Source organism: Mobula birostris, chromosome 28 (assembly GCF_030028105.1).
Source record: "Mobula birostris isolate sMobBir1 chromosome 28, sMobBir1.hap1, whole genome shotgun sequence".
Taxonomy (NCBI): Eukaryota; Metazoa; Chordata; class Chondrichthyes; order Myliobatiformes; family Myliobatidae; genus Mobula; species Mobula birostris.
Genome location: NC_092397.1, coordinates 28,206,299 through 28,223,149, shown reverse-complemented (window position 1 = coordinate 28,223,149; position 16,851 = coordinate 28,206,299). Strand labels below are relative to the sequence as shown.

The window sequence follows — 16,851 nt, the reverse complement described above, 5'->3', positions numbered from 1 at the left end:
ATAGCATGCAATTACACTGTCAGATGATAGGACATCACTGCAGCCAGCAGGGTGAGTATCAGTGCATGAGGGATGCAGAATCAAAGGGTAGCGATACTGTACTCAGAGTGTTATATCTCTATCCACAGAGTATAAGAAATAAGGTGGATGATCTTATTGCCCTATTACAGATTGTCAGATATGATGTCATGGCCATCGCTGAGTCGTGGCAGAAGGATGCTTGCAGTTGGGAGCTAAATGTCCAAGGTTACATGTTGTATCAGAGAGATAGGAAGGTAGGCAGAGGGGGTGGCATCAATTCAGTAGAAAGATGTGATATAGGATCAGAAGATGCTGAATCATTCTGCATTGAGTTAAGAAACTGCAAGGGTAAAAGGACCCTGACGGCAGTTATATACAGGCCTCCAAACAGTAGCTTGGATATGGACCACAGATTACAACAGGAAATAGCAAAGAAGTGCCAAAGGGCAACGTTATGATAGTCATGGGAGATTTCAACATGCAGATAGATTGGGAAATTCAGGTTGGAAATAGATCTCGGGAGAGTCAGTTTGTTGAATAGCTACAAGAAGGCTTTTTAGAACAGGGATGAGCTACATTAGATTGAGTGTTATATAATGAAACCAAGGTACTTAGGGAGCTTAAGGTAAAAGAATCCTTAGGAAACAGTGATGACAATATGATTGTGTTCAGCTTGAAATTTGATAGAAAGAAAGTAAAGTCTGACATATCAGTATCTCAGTGAAGTGCAAGATATTACAGTGGTACGAGAGAGGAGGTGGCCAAAGTAAATTGGAAGCAGATGTTGGCAGGGATCAAGCAGAGAAGCAATGGTGTGAGTTTGTGGGAAAAATGAGGAAGATGCAGGATAGATGTATTCCAAAAAATGAAGAAACACTCAAATGGCAAAATGGGGCTGATGAGGGAAGTCACAGCTAATGTAAAAGCAAAAGAAAGTGCATCCAACAATGCAAACATTAGTGGTAAGACAGAGGATTGGGAAGCTTTTAAAAGCCTACAGAAAGAATAACAGGAGGGAAAAGATGAAATGTGAAAACAAATAGCAAACAATATCAAAGTGCGTAGTAACAGTTTTTTCAAGTATGTTAAAAATAAAAGAGAGATGAGAGTGGATATAGGACCACTGGAATACGAGGGTGGAGAAATAATAAAGGGGGTCAAGGAGATGGCAAATGAACTAAATAGATATTTTGCATGAGTCTTTGCAGAAGACACTAGCAGTGTGCCAGATATTGATGGGTGTGAGGGAAGAGAAATGAGTGCAGTTACTATTACAAGTGAGAAGGTGCTCAAAAAGCTGAAGAACTTGAGGGTACATGTCACCCGGACCAGATGTACTGCACCCTACAGTTCTGAAAGAGATAGAAATAGAGATGGTGAGATTATTAGTAATTATCTTTCAAAATTATTGGACTCTAGCATGGTGCCAGATGACTGGAAAACTGCAAATGTCACCCCACTCTTTAAGACTCCAGGAAAGGAAGGGAAAGGAAATTATAGAGCAGTTAGCTGAACTCAGTGGTTGGGAAGTTGTTGGAGTCAATTTTTAAGGGAGAAGTTATGGAGACACAGAACAAGATAGGACAAATACTCAAACAACAGGAATTCTGCAGATGCTGGAAATTCAAGCTACACACATCAAAGTTGCTGGTGAACGCAGCAGGCCAGGCAGCATCTCTAGGAGGTACAGTCGACGTTTCAGGCCGAGACCCTTCGTCAGAACTAACTGAAGGAAGAGTGAGTAAGAGATTTGAAAGGGGGAAGGGGAGGGGGAGATCCAAAATGATAGGAGAAGACAGGAGGGGGAGCGATGGAGCCAAGAGCTGGATAGGTGATTGGGAAAAGGGATATGAGAGGATCATGGGACAGGAGGCCCAGGGAGAAGGAAAAGGGGGAGGGGGGGAAACACAGAGGATGGGCAAGGGGTATAGTCAGAGGGGCAGAGGGAGAAAAAGGAGAGTGAGAGAAAGAATGTGTGTATATAAATAACGGATGGCATACGAGAAGGAGGTGGGGCATTAGCAGAAGTTAGAGAAGTCAATGTTCATGCCATCAGGTTGGAGTCTACCCAGACGGAATATAAGGCGTTGTTCTTCCATCTGAGTGTGGCTTCATCTTTACAGTAGAGGAGGCCATGGATAGACATGTCAGAATGGAAATGGGATGTGGAATTAAAATACCTATGTGGGCACTGGGAGATCCTGCTTTCTCTGGCGGACAGAGCGTAGGTGTTCAGCAAAACGATCTCCCAGTCTGCGCCGGGTCACACCAATATATAGAAATCCACATCGGGAGCACCAGACGCAGTACATCACCCCAGCCAACTCACAGGTGAAGTGTCGCCTCACCTGGAAGGACAGTCTGGGGCCCTCAATGGTGGTAAGGGAGGAAGTGTAAGGACATGCGTAGCAGTTGTTCCGCTTACAAAGATAAGTGCCAGGAGGGAGGTCAGTGGGGAAGGATGGGGGGGGACGAATGGACAAGGGAGTTGCGTAGGGCGCGATCCCTGCAGAAAGCGGGGCAGGGGGAGGGAAAGATGTGCTTAGTGGTGGGATCCCGTTGGAGGTGGCGGAAGTTACAGAGAATAATATGTTGGACCTGGAGGCTGGTGGGATGGTAGGTGAGGACCAGGGGAACCCTATTCCTAGTGGGGTGGCAGGAGAATGGAGTGAGAGCAGATGTGTGTGAAATAGGGGAGATGCGTTTGAGAGCAGAGTTGATGGTGGAGGAAGGGAAGCCCCTCTCTTTAAAAAAGGAGGACATCTCCCTCGTCCTGGAATGAAAAGCCTCATCCTGAGAGCAGATGCAGCAGAGACGGAGGAATTGCAAGAAGGGGATGGCATTTTTGCAAGAGACAGGGTGAGAGGAGGAATACTCCAGATAGCTGTGAGAGTCAGTAGGTTTATAGTAGACATCAGTAGATAAGATGTCTCCAGAGATACAGACAGAAAAATCTAGAAAGGGGAGGGAGGAGTCGGAAATGGACCAGGTAAACTTGAGGGCAGGGTGAAAGTTGGAGGCAAAGTTAATAACCACATGGGTCCGAGCTATGCCTACCTTTTTGTTGGCTTTGTCGAACAATCTATGTTCCGAACCTATTCTGGCATCTGTCCCCCACTTTTCCTTTGCTACATCGGCGTTGCTTCCTGCACGCATGCTGAGCTCGTTGACTTTATTAACTTTCCCTCCAACTTTCACCCTTCCCTCAAGTTTTCCTGGTCCATTTCTGACAGCTCCCTCCCCTTTCTAGATCTTTCTGTCTCTATCTCTGTAGACAGCTTATCTACTGATGTCTACTATAAGCCTACTGACTCTCACAGCTATCTGGACTATTCCTCTTCTCACCCTGTCTCTTGCAAAAATGCCATCCCCTTCTCGCAATTCCTCCGTCTCTGCCGCATCTGCTCTTAGGATGAGGCTTTTCATTCCAGGACGAGGGAGATGTCCTTTTTTAAAGAAAGGGGCTTCCCTTCCTCCCCCATTTTACGCACATCTGCTCTCACTCCATCCTCCCACCACCCCACTAAGAATAGGGTTCCTGTGGTCCTCACCTACCACCCCACCAGCCTCCGGGTCCAACATATTATTCTCCGTAACTTCCGCCACCTCCAACGGGATCCCACCACTAAGCACATCTTTCCCTCCCCCTCCCCCGCTTTCCGCAGGGATCGCGCCCTACGCAACTCCCTTGTCCATTCGTCCCCACCAGCCCTCCCCACTGATCTCCCTCCTGGCACTTATCCTTGTAAGTGGAACAAGTGCTACACATGCCCTTGCACTTCCTCCCTTACCACCATTGAGGGCCCCTGACAGTCCTTCCAGGTGAGGCGACACTTCACCTGTGAGTCGGCTGGGGTGATGTACTGCGTCCGGTGCTCCTGATGTGACCTTCTATATATTGGCGAGACCCGACGCAGACTGGGAGATCGTTTTGCTGAACACCTGCGCTCTGTCCGCCAGAGAAAGCAGGATCTTCCAGTGGCCACACATTTTAATTCCACATCCCATTCCCATTCTGACATGTCTATCCACGGCCTCCTCTACTGTAAAGATGAAGCCACACTCCAGTTGGAGGAACAACACCTTATATTCTGTCTGGGTAGCCTCCAACCTGATGGCATGAACATTGACTTCTCTAACTTCCACTAATGCCCCACCTCCCCCTCGTACCCCATCCGTTATTTATGTACACATTCTTTCTCTCACTCTCCTTTTTCTCCCTCTGTCCCTCTGACTATACCCCTTGCCCATCCTCTGGGTTTTCCCCCCCCTCCACCTTTTCCTTCTCCCTGGGCCTCCTGTCCCATGATCCTCTCATATCTCTTTTTCCAATCACCTGTCCAGCTCTTGGCTCCATCCCTCCCCGTCCTGTCTTCTCCTATCATTTTGGATCTCTCCCTCCCCCTCTCAAATCTCTTACTAGCTCTTTCTTCAGTTAGTCCTGACGAAGGGTCTCGGCCTGAAACGTCGAACGTACCTCCTCCTAGAGATGCTGCCTGGCCTGCTGTGTTCACCAGCAACTTTGATGTGTGTTGCTAGGACAAATACTGCATGGTTTCCTTAAGGGAAAATCTTGCCTGATGAACCTGCTGGAATTCTTTGAGAAGATTACATGTAGAATGGGTACAGGGGATGCAGTCCATGTTGGATATTTGGACTTTCAGAAGGCCTTTGACAAGGTGCCACATATGAGGCTGCTTACCACATTAAGAGCCCATGGTATTACAGGGAAGGTACAAGCATTGATTGACTGGTAGAAGGCAGTGAGTGGTAATAAAAGGATCCTTTTCTGGTTGGTTGCCAGTAAGTAGTGGTGTTCTGCAGGAGTCAGTGTTATGACCGCTTCTTTTTATGCTGTATATCAATGATATAGATGATGAAATAGATGGCTTTGTTGTCAAGTTTGCAGATGATATGAAGATTGGCGGAGGGGCAGGTAGTGTTGAGGAAATGGGTCGGCTGCAGAAGGACTTAAACAGATCAGAAGATGGGCAAGAGAGTAGCGAATGAAATACAATGTCAGAAAATGCATGGTCATGCTCTTTGGTAGTAGAAATAAATGTGCAGACCTTTTTCTAAATGGGCAGAAAATCCAAAAATCTGAGATGCAAAAAGAATTGGCAGTCCTCGTGCAGAACAACCTAAAGGTTAACTTGCAGATAGAGTTGGTGATGAGGAAGGCAAATACAATAATTAACATTCCTTTCAAGGGGTCTCAAATATAAGAGCAGGGATGTGATGCTGAGGCTTTATAAGGCACTGGTGAGACCTCACCTTGAGTACAGTGAACAATTTTGGGCTCCTCATCTGGAAAAGATGTGGAGGCATTGGAGAGGGTTCAGAGGAGGTTCATAAGGATGATTCCAGGATTGAGAGTGTTAGCCTCTGAGGAATGTTTTATAGCTCTGGGTCCGTACTCGCTGGAATTTAGAAGGATGAGGGGGGATCTCATTGAATCCTTTCAAATGTTGAATGGGCTAGACAGAGTAGATGTGGAAAAGCTGTTTCCCATTTTCCATGGCGAGGGAGTCTGAGACAAGTGGGCACAGCTTCAGGGTAGAGGAGCGCCCATTTAAAACAGAGATGCAGAGAAATTTCTTTAGCCAGAGTGTGGTGAATTTGTGGAATTTATTACCAGAGGCAGCTGTGGGGGCCAGGTCGTTGGGTGTATTTAAGGCAGAGCTGGATAGTTTCCTGATTGGATGGGGCATCAAAGGCTTCGGGGAAAAGGCCGAGGAGTGAGGCTGAGGAGGAGAAGCAAGGGTCAGCCATGATTGAATGGTGGGGCAGACTTGATGGGCCAAATGGCCTAATTCTGCTGCTATGTCTTATGGTCTTACTCAGTTAATCCAACAACCACAACGTAATCAATGAGACACCGCACCCAACCCAGTAACCAAATAACCAATGTGTAAACGACAACAACGTGTGCAAATACAAGAGAGAAAATAATAATAATCATAAAGAAATGAGAAATAAATAGAGAACATAAGATGCAGAAGTCATGAAAGTGAGTCCATAGATTGTGGGAAACAGTTCAGTGATGAGTTAAGTGAAGTTAAATGGAGTGATCTCCACTGGTTCTGGTTTAAGGTGACACTGGTGAATCTCTTTTTCTAGTAAATGAATAGCCTGTAACTTCCCTTTGGACTTGGAGGCAATTTGATGTGGCAGAACAGAGGTGAGGCAGCGGACCCGTCACTGAGAGTGAGGAAGACACAAAGTTTGGTTGATTTAAACACCGGGCCCAAATGGAAAAGTCAGGTACAGGCCAAATGGAGGCAGCTGGGACCAGGCCCCAGATCGTATCGAAGCAACTGAACCCAGTGTTTGGATGATGATTTCGGTGCCAGGCCAGATTGAAATGGTCAGTGTGTTGGGCCCGAGGCCAGGGACGAGCCGGTTCAGCTCGCTGCTCCATTCTGCGCTGAACTAAGCATCTGTGAAATGGACTCTCTGAGGATTTCAGTTCAAAATGCTACAGTATTTGCTTGTGTTTATTGTTTGCATGATTTATTTTCCTTTCTGCACATTGGGTGTTTGACAGTCTTCTTGCTCTATTAGTGGGTTCTTTTGGCTTTCTTTGTTTTATGGCAGCCTGTTTGGAACGAACCTCAAGTTTGTAGAATATAAACATACTTTGATAATAAATGTACTTTGAACTTTGGTTGAAAAACCTGATGGTTGAGGGTTAAAATCAGTTCAAAAATTTAACAAAATTCAAAACTGATGATCTTTGCATTACAGGCCAGGATGCAGAAGAGTGGAAAATGACAAATATTCTTCCCCTTTTTAAGAACTTCAATCAGGACAAGACAGGAAACTATACCCTGGTGACTCTTACATTAGTGGTAGGGATATTCTTGGAAATGATTTTTAACAATAGGATCAACTTGTATCTGAGAAAGCATAAACACATTCGGAGTAGCGAAAATCTCTTTGCATGGACAACGTCAAGTCTTGCAAACTTGGTTGAATTTTTAAAGTGAGAAATTCAATTGCTGAGGGCCGAGTAGTGGCTATAGAACATGCGGACTCTGGTGAAGCTTTCAACAAATGCCCTGATCGAGAGCAGGAAGGCATACGGGCTGAATAGATATTTGGTAGAATATATTCAAAGTGTAGCTTGGTCAGAGAACACAGAACGTAATGGTTGAGGGGTGTGATTCTGACTGGAGACCTGTGAACAGTGGTGCCCCACAAGAATCAGTGCTGGGAACTCTGTCCTGACGAAGGGTCTCGGCCTGAAACGTCGACTGTACCTCTTCCTAGAGATGCTGCCTGGCCTGCTGCGTTCACCAGCAACTTTGACGTGTCTGCTCTTTGTGAAGTGATTTGGATGAAAATTAAGCTGGGCTGATTTGTAGGTCTGAAGAGACACAGAAATTAGTGGAGTTGTGGGTACAGAGTAAGGTTCACACAGGATAGACATAGACATAGACATACTTTATTGATCCCGAGGGAAACTGGGTTTTGTTACAGCTGCACCAACCAAGTAGAGAGCAGAATTATAGAAATACAAAAACAACAAACAATCAAACACTAATATGCAAACTATGCCAGATGGAAGTAAGTCCAGGACCAGCCTATTGGGTCAGGGTGTCTGACCCTCCACGGGAGGAGCTGCAAAGTTCGATGGCCACAGTCAGGAACAACCTCCCATGACGCCCAGTTGTATCTCGGTGGAATATGGCCGGAGTCCAACAGCAAAAAGTTCAATATCCAGGCTACAAACACGTTCTTCGATCGCAATATGACCAGGATTGCACCATCCATTGCGAACCAGAACAGCAAGCCCCCAACTCCTTTACGCTTAACGCTCTCAGTGCACTTCCGGTCAGCCTGAACGGTCTCGAAGCCCTCCATGGAAAAGTTTTTGTCGGGAATGTCCACGTGCAGTCCAAGTGGAGAACTCCTCTTCTCCATAAGCCTCTGTTGTCTCGACCCGGTCCGCTTTCCTCATTCAGGATGCAGCAGAATACAGACCAGCTGTAAATGCGGACAGAGAAATGGCAGATGAGCCAAAGAACTTTGGGAAGTCAGATTTCAGAGGTTTTCTTTGGAATTCCTCTCCCTGTTGGAGTAGTTGAAATGGCATTTATGGCAATGACAAGCTCCACCTCAAGAAGTGGGAGATCAGGGAGTCAGTCAGTGTCCCTGACAACTTCACATCAGGGAAATGCACCATCTGCAGCTCCTGACTGACCCTGTGAAGGACACGGAGCTGGAGATGGACAGATCTAGAGTTTCCAGGATGCTGAGACCAGAGTTTCAGTGAGTTGGTCACACCTGAGATCAGGCTGCAGATAGTTTAGTGACAACCATGACTGGAAAGAGGAAGGGACAGACAGTGCAATGTCTCCCTGTGGCTGTACACTCCTTTGGATATCCCTGACAGGATGACAAACCAGAGCACAGCAGCCCGTCAGGTCGGTGGTACTGACAGCCCGGTCTGATGCTCTGAGTGAGGAAAGGACAAGCAGAGCAGTAATGACAGCACTCTCACAGTACAGGGGACATGCAGGAGATTCTGTGGCAGCAATAGAGATGCCAGGATAATGTGTCGCCTCCTGGGTACCAGGGTCAGGTACGTCTGAGAGATGCAGGATTTCCAAAAGATAGACTTGCCGGTAGAGTCGGTGGGAAGGAAGCCAAATGCAATGTTTCATTCATTTCCAGAGGACTACTGCACAGAAGCAAGGATGTAATGCTGAGGATTGATGAGGCATTGGCTCAATCACACTTGGAGTATTGTGAACTGTTTTGGGCCCCTTATCAAAAAGAGTATGTGCTAGCATTGGAAAGGGCCCGGAGGAGGTTTACAAGAATGATCCCAGCAATGAAAGGGTTAATGCATGAGGCTGTTTGATGGCTCTCGGCCTGTCTGTACTCACTGGAGTTTAGAAGAAAGAGGGGATCTCATTGAAACCTATCAAATATTGAAAGGCTGAGATAGAGTGGCCGTGGAGAGGATGTTTCTGATAGTGGGGCATCTACAACCACAGGGCACATCCTCAGAATACTAGGACATCCTGTTAGAACAAAGATATGGAGTAATTTCCTTAGTAAAGGGTAGTGAATCTGAGCAGCCTATGTCAGGATGCTGTTCATTGAATACAGCTCAGCGTTTAACCCCATCATTCCCACAATCCTGATCAATAAGCTACAGAACCCAGTCCCTCTGCAATTGGATCCTCGACTTACTAACGGAGAGACCACAATCTGTGTGGATTGGTGATAATATCTCCCCCTCGCTGATGATCAACACTGGTGCACCTCAGGGGTGTGTGCTTATCCCACTGCTCTACTCTCTATATACCCATGACTGTGAGGCTAGGCATAGCTCAAATACCATCTACAAATTTGCTGATGACACAACCACTGTTGGTAGAAACTCAGATGGAGATGAGAGGGCACAGAGGAATGAGATATACCAGCTGTGGTGTCGCAGCGAGAACATTGCACTCAGTGTCAGTCAGACAAAAAGAGCTGATTGTCGACCTCAGGAAGGGTAAGACGAGGGAACACGAACCAATCCTCATGGAGGGATCAGAAGTGGAGAGAGGAAACAATTTCAAGTTCCTGTATATCAATATCCCTGAGGATCTAACCTGGTCCCAACATATTGATGCAGCTACAGTACAAAGAGGGCAAGACAGTGGATATATCTCATCAGGAGTTTGAAGATTTTTGGTTTGTCACTTTAAAATACTCAAAAACTGCTATAGGTGTATTCGATGCATAGCATTTATAATACACGTTATTTCTGTTTTTGCACTATAGTTAATCTACATAATATACATATCCATATACACACATACTGATCTATTTATTCTTTCTATATTTTCATGTACTGCATTGAACTGCTGCTGCTACATTAACAAATTTCATGACACATGCCGGTGGTAACAAACCTGATTCTGGTTCTGACTCTGAATTCACTGCCACAGACAGCTGAAGCCAATTCACTGGGTATATTTCATGTGGAGGTTCTCGACTGTGGGGAGGAAAAGAGGGTCTGAGAGGGTTCAGAGATCTGTCATGATCTCTTACTCCTGGCAGAATGGTGCAGCAGACTGGATGGGCCAAATGGCCTAATTCTGCTCCTGTGTTTTATGGTCTGATGGTCTCCGAGCAGCTGCAGGACATTTCAAATGGAAGGCTGAGCAGCCAGACATCGTGGTGGACGGTGCATGTTAGTAATAGCAACGTAGGGAGGAGGAGGGTTGTGGTCCTCTGCAGTGAATTTAGAGAAATAAGACAGAAACTAAGAAATAGTAAGCTGTGTATTACTCCCAGTGTCACTTGTGACGGGGAGAAATAGAAAGATACCACTGATGAATGTGTGGCTGAGGAGCTGGTGCAGGGCAAGAGATTCAGTTTGATCGATCAATGGGGATAACTTCTAGGGATGATTGACAGAAACTGTTCACTCCCTCGGGTCTTCATGGGAAGGAACAGTTTCCTCCCTCCTGAAACTACAGGGAATAGTTTTAACGTGACAGGTTGGAGGTTTAAGGAGGATCTGAAGGGTGAGGTGATGGAGGTGGATAAATTTATCTGAGACATGCAGAGGTTAGAGAGACAGAGACAGTTTCCCTCGGTATAGGTGTAAATCTAAAGGGAATAGTTTTAATGTGAGGGGGGAGAGATTTAAAGGGGATCTGCAGGGTAAATATTTCACACAGAGAATAGCCGGTAATCCAAATGAGTCAGAGGAGATGGTGGAGGCAGAAACACACAAAGTCTCTGTTCACAAACACTTCTCAGAACCTATCATTCACTGTGTACATCCTGCCCCAGTTGAACTTCCAGGTGCTGGGTCCATTGTTGTTTTCCATCTGTATTAATGATCTAGATGAGAATGTGGTGAACTGGATCAGGAAGTTCGCAGATGACACCAAGATTAGTCGTGCAGTGGACAGTGAGGAAGGCTAACAAATCTTGACATACGATGTGGACTAGCTAGAAAAGTGGCAGATGGAATTTAATACACACAAGTATGAGGTGTTTCGAACATAGGATTAACGAGAGAAATGTATGGTTTAAAGAGGATCTGATGAAAACTGTCCTCTTTCCCCTTTCCCCAGAAGGAGGTTACAATCTGGAACACACTGTCTGAGGGGGTGGTGCAGGCTGGTATTTAAGGACCATCTGGATGAGTGTTTGAATCACCAAGGCAGGGTAGGAGACAGACCAAGTGCTGAGTTAGTGGGGACAGATTCTCGATGGTCAGTATGGACATGCAGAAACCACTGACTGTGAAAGTGCAGTGGGAACCTGAAACACAGAACTTCAGGATGGACTCAACTAAAACATTCAGAACCCAGTACGACGGATTTTTCTTGTACAAAGGTATTAATGGTCACATACTGAACCAAACCCCTCAAAAGGTGACCAAAATGTTGTGGTCAGGCTTTCATATCCCTCTGGGCCTTGCTCACTGAAGCCCCTGTGCATGTGCCTCTAATATTGTTACACAGTTCCCTGTATGTGGCATCACAGGTAGACAGGGTTGTGTGCTCTACTTGCCTTGTCAGCCAAAGAACTGCCTCTCATTAGAGTCGAACAAAACTGTTTAAAGACATATTCAAAGGGGATCTGAGGGGTAAATATTTCACACAGAGAATAGCTGGCATCCGGAATTAACTCCCAAAATAGAGTCACTGGTTTATACAGAAATGAAACAGTCCCTTCGGTACAACTCATCCCCGCCGACCAAGTTGTCGACCTGAACTCGGCCCAGCTGCCTGCATTAGGCCCGTATCCCTCTCAAACTTTCCCATCCATGTGACTGTGCAAATATGTTTTAAATATTGTACCTGAGGCAGAGAGCCGGTGCAGTGAGGCGCTGACAGACACTCACTGTTCCGCGGGCAGGAAGAGGAGAGGCGGATCCCACAGCGGAGCCGAAACCCCAAGAAGTGGAGACCGACTCCACCATCTCGGACTTCCCGCACTGGACCGTTTCCAAGGAAACGACGGCGGTGACGGTGGGACCCCTGTGACGTCAACGCGTGTTGGTCACGTGACGGGGCAGCGGGAGCTGTCAATCAGTGGAGCCGCCAGAAAACTTGGGAGCATCATAAATAGAATCGGTCTGGGGAGGGTGGGGGCGGATTTCCAGGAACGGTGACTCTCCCACCCCACTTCCGGGAAGTGACTGTAATATTCACATTTAATCTGACTCTTCGGTCCTAGAAATATTTAATGTTTGTATTTTGTATATTTCTGCGTGGATAGTCCTTTTAATTTTGGGTAAAAAAAACGTTGGAACTATATCACCTTCATCAACCTTCCTGGTAACTTCCTCAAAAACACTCTACAAGATTGGTTAGACATGACGTACCATGCACAAAGCCATATTAACTATCCCCAATCAGTCCCTCTCGATCCAAATAATTATATCTATGGTTGCTTAGAATACCTTCCAATAACCTTCCAACAACTGATATTAGGCTCACTGGCCTATGATTTCTTGGCTAATTCGTAGACGCTTCCTTAAACAACAGAACAACATTAACTATCTTCCAATCTTCTAGTACCGCACCAGTGGATGAGGAGGTTTAAGATATCTCTGCTTGCACCCTGCAATTTATGCATTATCCTCCCACAAGGTCTGTGGGACCACCCTGTTGGGCCAGTAGATTTATTCACCCTAAGGCAGCAAACTTTTCCTCTTCTGTGATCTGTACAGGGTCCATGACCTCGCTGCAGCATTGTCTCACATATGTGTCCCTCTCCTGAGGATTTACAGCTGAACAAAATCTATCTCCTACAACTCTTGTGGCTCCAAATATAGAATACCAATCTTATCTTTCAGAGGACCAGTCTTGCCCCTTTCTATCCTTTTGCTCTTAATATATCTGTATAAATGCTTTTTTTCCTTCATCTTTTATGCAACAGTAAACACGTTTTCTTTTCACCTTCCTGATTTTCTTCTTACATCTTCTCCTGCATCTCTTAAACACCTTAAGTACCCCATTTGTTCCTGCCTCTCGAGACCTGCTACATACCGTACATCTGTCATTTTCTTAATCCACTCTTAATTTCTCTCAGATACAAGGGCCAAGGTTCAATCTGTTAGCCTTGCCTTTTATTCTGAAAGAAGATACAAATTCCGTACTCTCAGAATTTCACTTTTGAAATCCTCCCACTTACAAATCACACCTTTGCCAGAAAATAACCTATCCCAACCCACACTTGCCAGATCCTCCTGGTACCATAAAATTGGCCTTTCTCCAATTTTGAACCTCAACCTGAGTACCTGACCTATACTCTTCCATAATTACATTGAAACTAATGGCATTATGATTACAAGATCCAAAGTATTCCCCTGCACAAACTTCTGTGACCTGCCCTATCTCATTGCCTAACTGGAGATCTGGTATCACACTCTCTCCAGTTGGAACTTCTGTGTACTGATTAAGGAAACTTCCCTGAGACAAATTTGACAAACTCGTCCCATCCAGCCCTTTTATGGTATGGATGTCACACTGAATATGTGGAACTTTGAAATCACACACTATCAGAACTTTAATTTTCTTGTAACAGTCTGTGATCTCTCTACAAGTTCTCTCTGCTAAATCCCATGGACTGTTGGGTTGTCTATAATATAATCCCATTCCTTTCTTAATTCCTCAGTTCTACCCATAAAGCCTCATGAGACAAGCTCTCCAGTCTACCCTGACTGAGCACTATTGTGACATTTTCCCTGACTAGTAATGCCACCTCACCCCCTTTAATCCCTTCTGCTCTATGACATCTAAAACAATGGAAGCCTGGAACACTGACCTGCCAGTCCTGCCCCTCCTGCAATCAAGCCTCACTAATGACATAATTCCACATGTTGATCCATGCACTGACCTCATCTGTCCTCTCCTACAATACTCCTTGTGTTGAAATATACGCAGCTCAGGACATCAATCCTACCTTGCTCAAGCTTTTCATTCCTGACTTTGTACGTGGGGTTAACAACATCTTTTCCAACAACCACTCCACTATCTGTTCTGGTGCTCTGGTTCCCATCCCCTTGAAACTCTCGTTTAAACCAACACCCCTAGTAAACCTTCCCACTAGGATATTAGTCCCCCTCAAGTTCAGAAGAGAACCCAGTGATCCGGAAATCTGAAGCCCTCCCTCCTGCACCAACTCCTGAGCCTCTTTAAACTGTATGATCTTCCTATTTCTGACATCACTGGCATGTAGGACAGATAGCAATCCTGAAATTCACAACCCTGTGGATCTTGTGCTTTCCGTAGCACCCAACTCCCTGAGCTCACTTTGCAGGACCTCGTCAATAACCCTCACCAGGTCATTGGTACACAAGTGAATCACAACCTCAGGCTGCTCACCCTCCCACTTAAGAATGCTGTGAAATCGACCTGAGATGTCTCTGATCCTGGCAACCGGGAGGCAGCAACCATCTGGGAATCTTGTTCTCATTCATGTAAACTCCTTTCTATTCCCCTAACCAATGAAACCCCATCACTACAGCTCACCTCTTCTCCCCACTTCCCTCCTGAATTACCGAGCCAGACTCAGTCACAGTGACCTGACCCATGTGGCCCACGGTATTCCAAAGTGGTATACGTGTTGTTGATGGGAACAGCCACAAGGGTACTCTGCACTGCCTTCCTATTCACTCTCCCCCTCCTGACAACCATCCCGCATCTTGGGTTTAATCACTTCCCCCATGTGCTGTCTATCAACAACTCAGTCTCTCGGGGGATCCAGAGTTCATCCAGTTCAATCTCCAACTCCTCAGCACGGCCTGATAAAAGTTTCAGCTTTATGCCTTCTAGCAACAGTAGTCATCAAGGACACTGGATGTCTCCATTTCTTCAGTCATAGAAGAGAGCGTAACAGAGGGTCATTCACTGATGGGGTTATAGCACAGACCTCCCAAGACAGTCTTGTTACATGCACGTGCAGTTCAACTCTTTGAATGATAATGCAGAAAGTTTGAAGTTAATAACTCATCTCCTTCTACCTTCGGCCATGAACTTATCAATTACCCCTCGTATGTCTATTTTAATGCGAGAAGTATTATAAATAAAGCAGATGAACTTAGATCGTGGATCAGCACATGGAGCTATGATGTTGTGGCCATTACATGGATGGTACAGGAGCAGGAATGGCTTTAGGTGTTTCAGAAAGGATAGGGAGGGAGGCAAAAGCGGTGGGGGTTTGGCACTGTTGATCAAGGATAGTGTCACGGCTGCAGTAAAGGAGGAAGACATGGAGGGGTTGTCTATGGAGTCTCTGTGGGTGGAAGGTAGGAACAGGAAGGGGCCAAAAACTCGACTGTGTGTTTTTATAGACCACCCAATAATAACAGGGACATCGAGGAGCAGATGGGGAAACAGATTCTGGAAAGGAGTAACAGTAAGTGTTCTTCCAGTGGGAGATTTTAATTCCCCAAGTATTGATCAGCATCTCCCAAAAGTGAGGGTTTAGATGGGGTAGAGTTTGCTAGGTGTGTTCAGGAAGGTTTCTTGACACAACATGTAGATAACCCTACAAGAGGAGAGGCTGTATTTGATCTGGTATTGGGAAGTGAACCTGGTCGGGTGTCAGGTCTCTCAGTGGGAGAGTATTTTGGAGATAGTGATCACAATTCTATCTCCTTTACCATAGCATTGGAAAGAGATAGGAATAGACAAGTTAAGAAAATGTTTAATTGGAGTAAGGGGAAATATGAGGCTATCAGGCAGGAACGTGGAAGCATAAATTGGAAACAAATGTTCTCAGGGAAAGGTACGGAAGAAATATGGCAAATGTTCAGGGGACATTTTTGCGTGGGATTCTGAGTCGATACGTTCCAATGAGACATGGAAAGGATGGTAGGGTACTAGATCCGTGGTGTACAAAAGCTGTTGTTAATCTGGTCAAGAAGAAAAGAAGAGCTTACAAAAGGTTCAAAAAACTTGGTAATAATAGGAATCTAGAAGATTATGAGGCTTGCAGGAAGGATTTTAAGAATGAAATCAGGGGAGCGAGAAGCGGCCATGAGAAGGCCTTGGAGGGTAGGATTAAGGAAAACACCAAGGCATTCGACATGTATGTGAAGAGCCAGAGGCTAAGACGTGAGACAATAAGACCAACCAAGTGTGACAGTGGAAAAGTGTGTATGGAACCGAAGGAGATGGCAGAGTAATTAATGAATACTTTGATTCAGTATTCACTACGGAAAAGGATCATAGCGATCGTAGGGATGACTTGCAGCAGATTGAAAAGCTTGAGCATGTAGATATGAAGAAAGAGGATGTGCAGAGCTTTTGGAAAGCATCAGGTTGGATACATCACCGGACCAGAAGAGATGTACCCCAGGCAACTCTGGGCGGCGACGGAGAAGATTGCTGAATGTCTGGCGATGATCTTCGCATCATCAATGAGGATGGGAGAGGTTTCGGAGGATTGGAGGGTTGCAAATGTTGTTCCCTTATTCAAGAAAGGGAGTTGGGATAGCCCAGAAAATTATAGACCAGTGATTCTTACTTCAGTGTTTGGTAAGTTGATGGAGAAGATCCTGAGAGGCAGGTTTTGTGAACATTTGGAGAGGCATAATATGATTAGGAATAGTCAGCATGGCTTTGTCAAAGCAGGCTGTTCCTTATGAGCCTGACTGAATATTTTGAGGATTCAGAATGTATTATTGGGCTGTTAATATACTTTATGTGTGTTCTTGGTTATATTGGACTGATAAAATTAAACAACCACCTTGGGTTTATCTGGAATTGAAAGCTGTGAAACAATTTTCTTAACTTTGTTATTAGGAGCTTCTTTACCTGTGCAATTAGCCAAAATTTCTAATCCAAATTTATATCC

At 45.4% G+C, this 16,851-nt stretch overlaps 1 protein-coding gene and 1 long non-coding RNA gene across 2 annotated transcripts in view; both read right to left on the bottom strand.

Annotated features, from left to right (window-relative positions):
• Nucleotides 1–16,851, bottom strand: part of LOC140188910 (uncharacterized) — an 838,801-nt gene that overhangs the window by 119,162 nt on the left and 702,788 nt on the right. The window lies entirely within an intron of this gene.
• LOC140189078 (uncharacterized) lies at nt 7,453–11,980 on the bottom strand. The gene is made up of 2 exons (XR_011883444.1): nt 11,844–11,980; nt 7,453–8,010 (listed from the first exon to the last, which is right to left on the bottom strand). It is a non-coding gene; the product is annotated as an uncharacterized lncRNA (long non-coding RNA).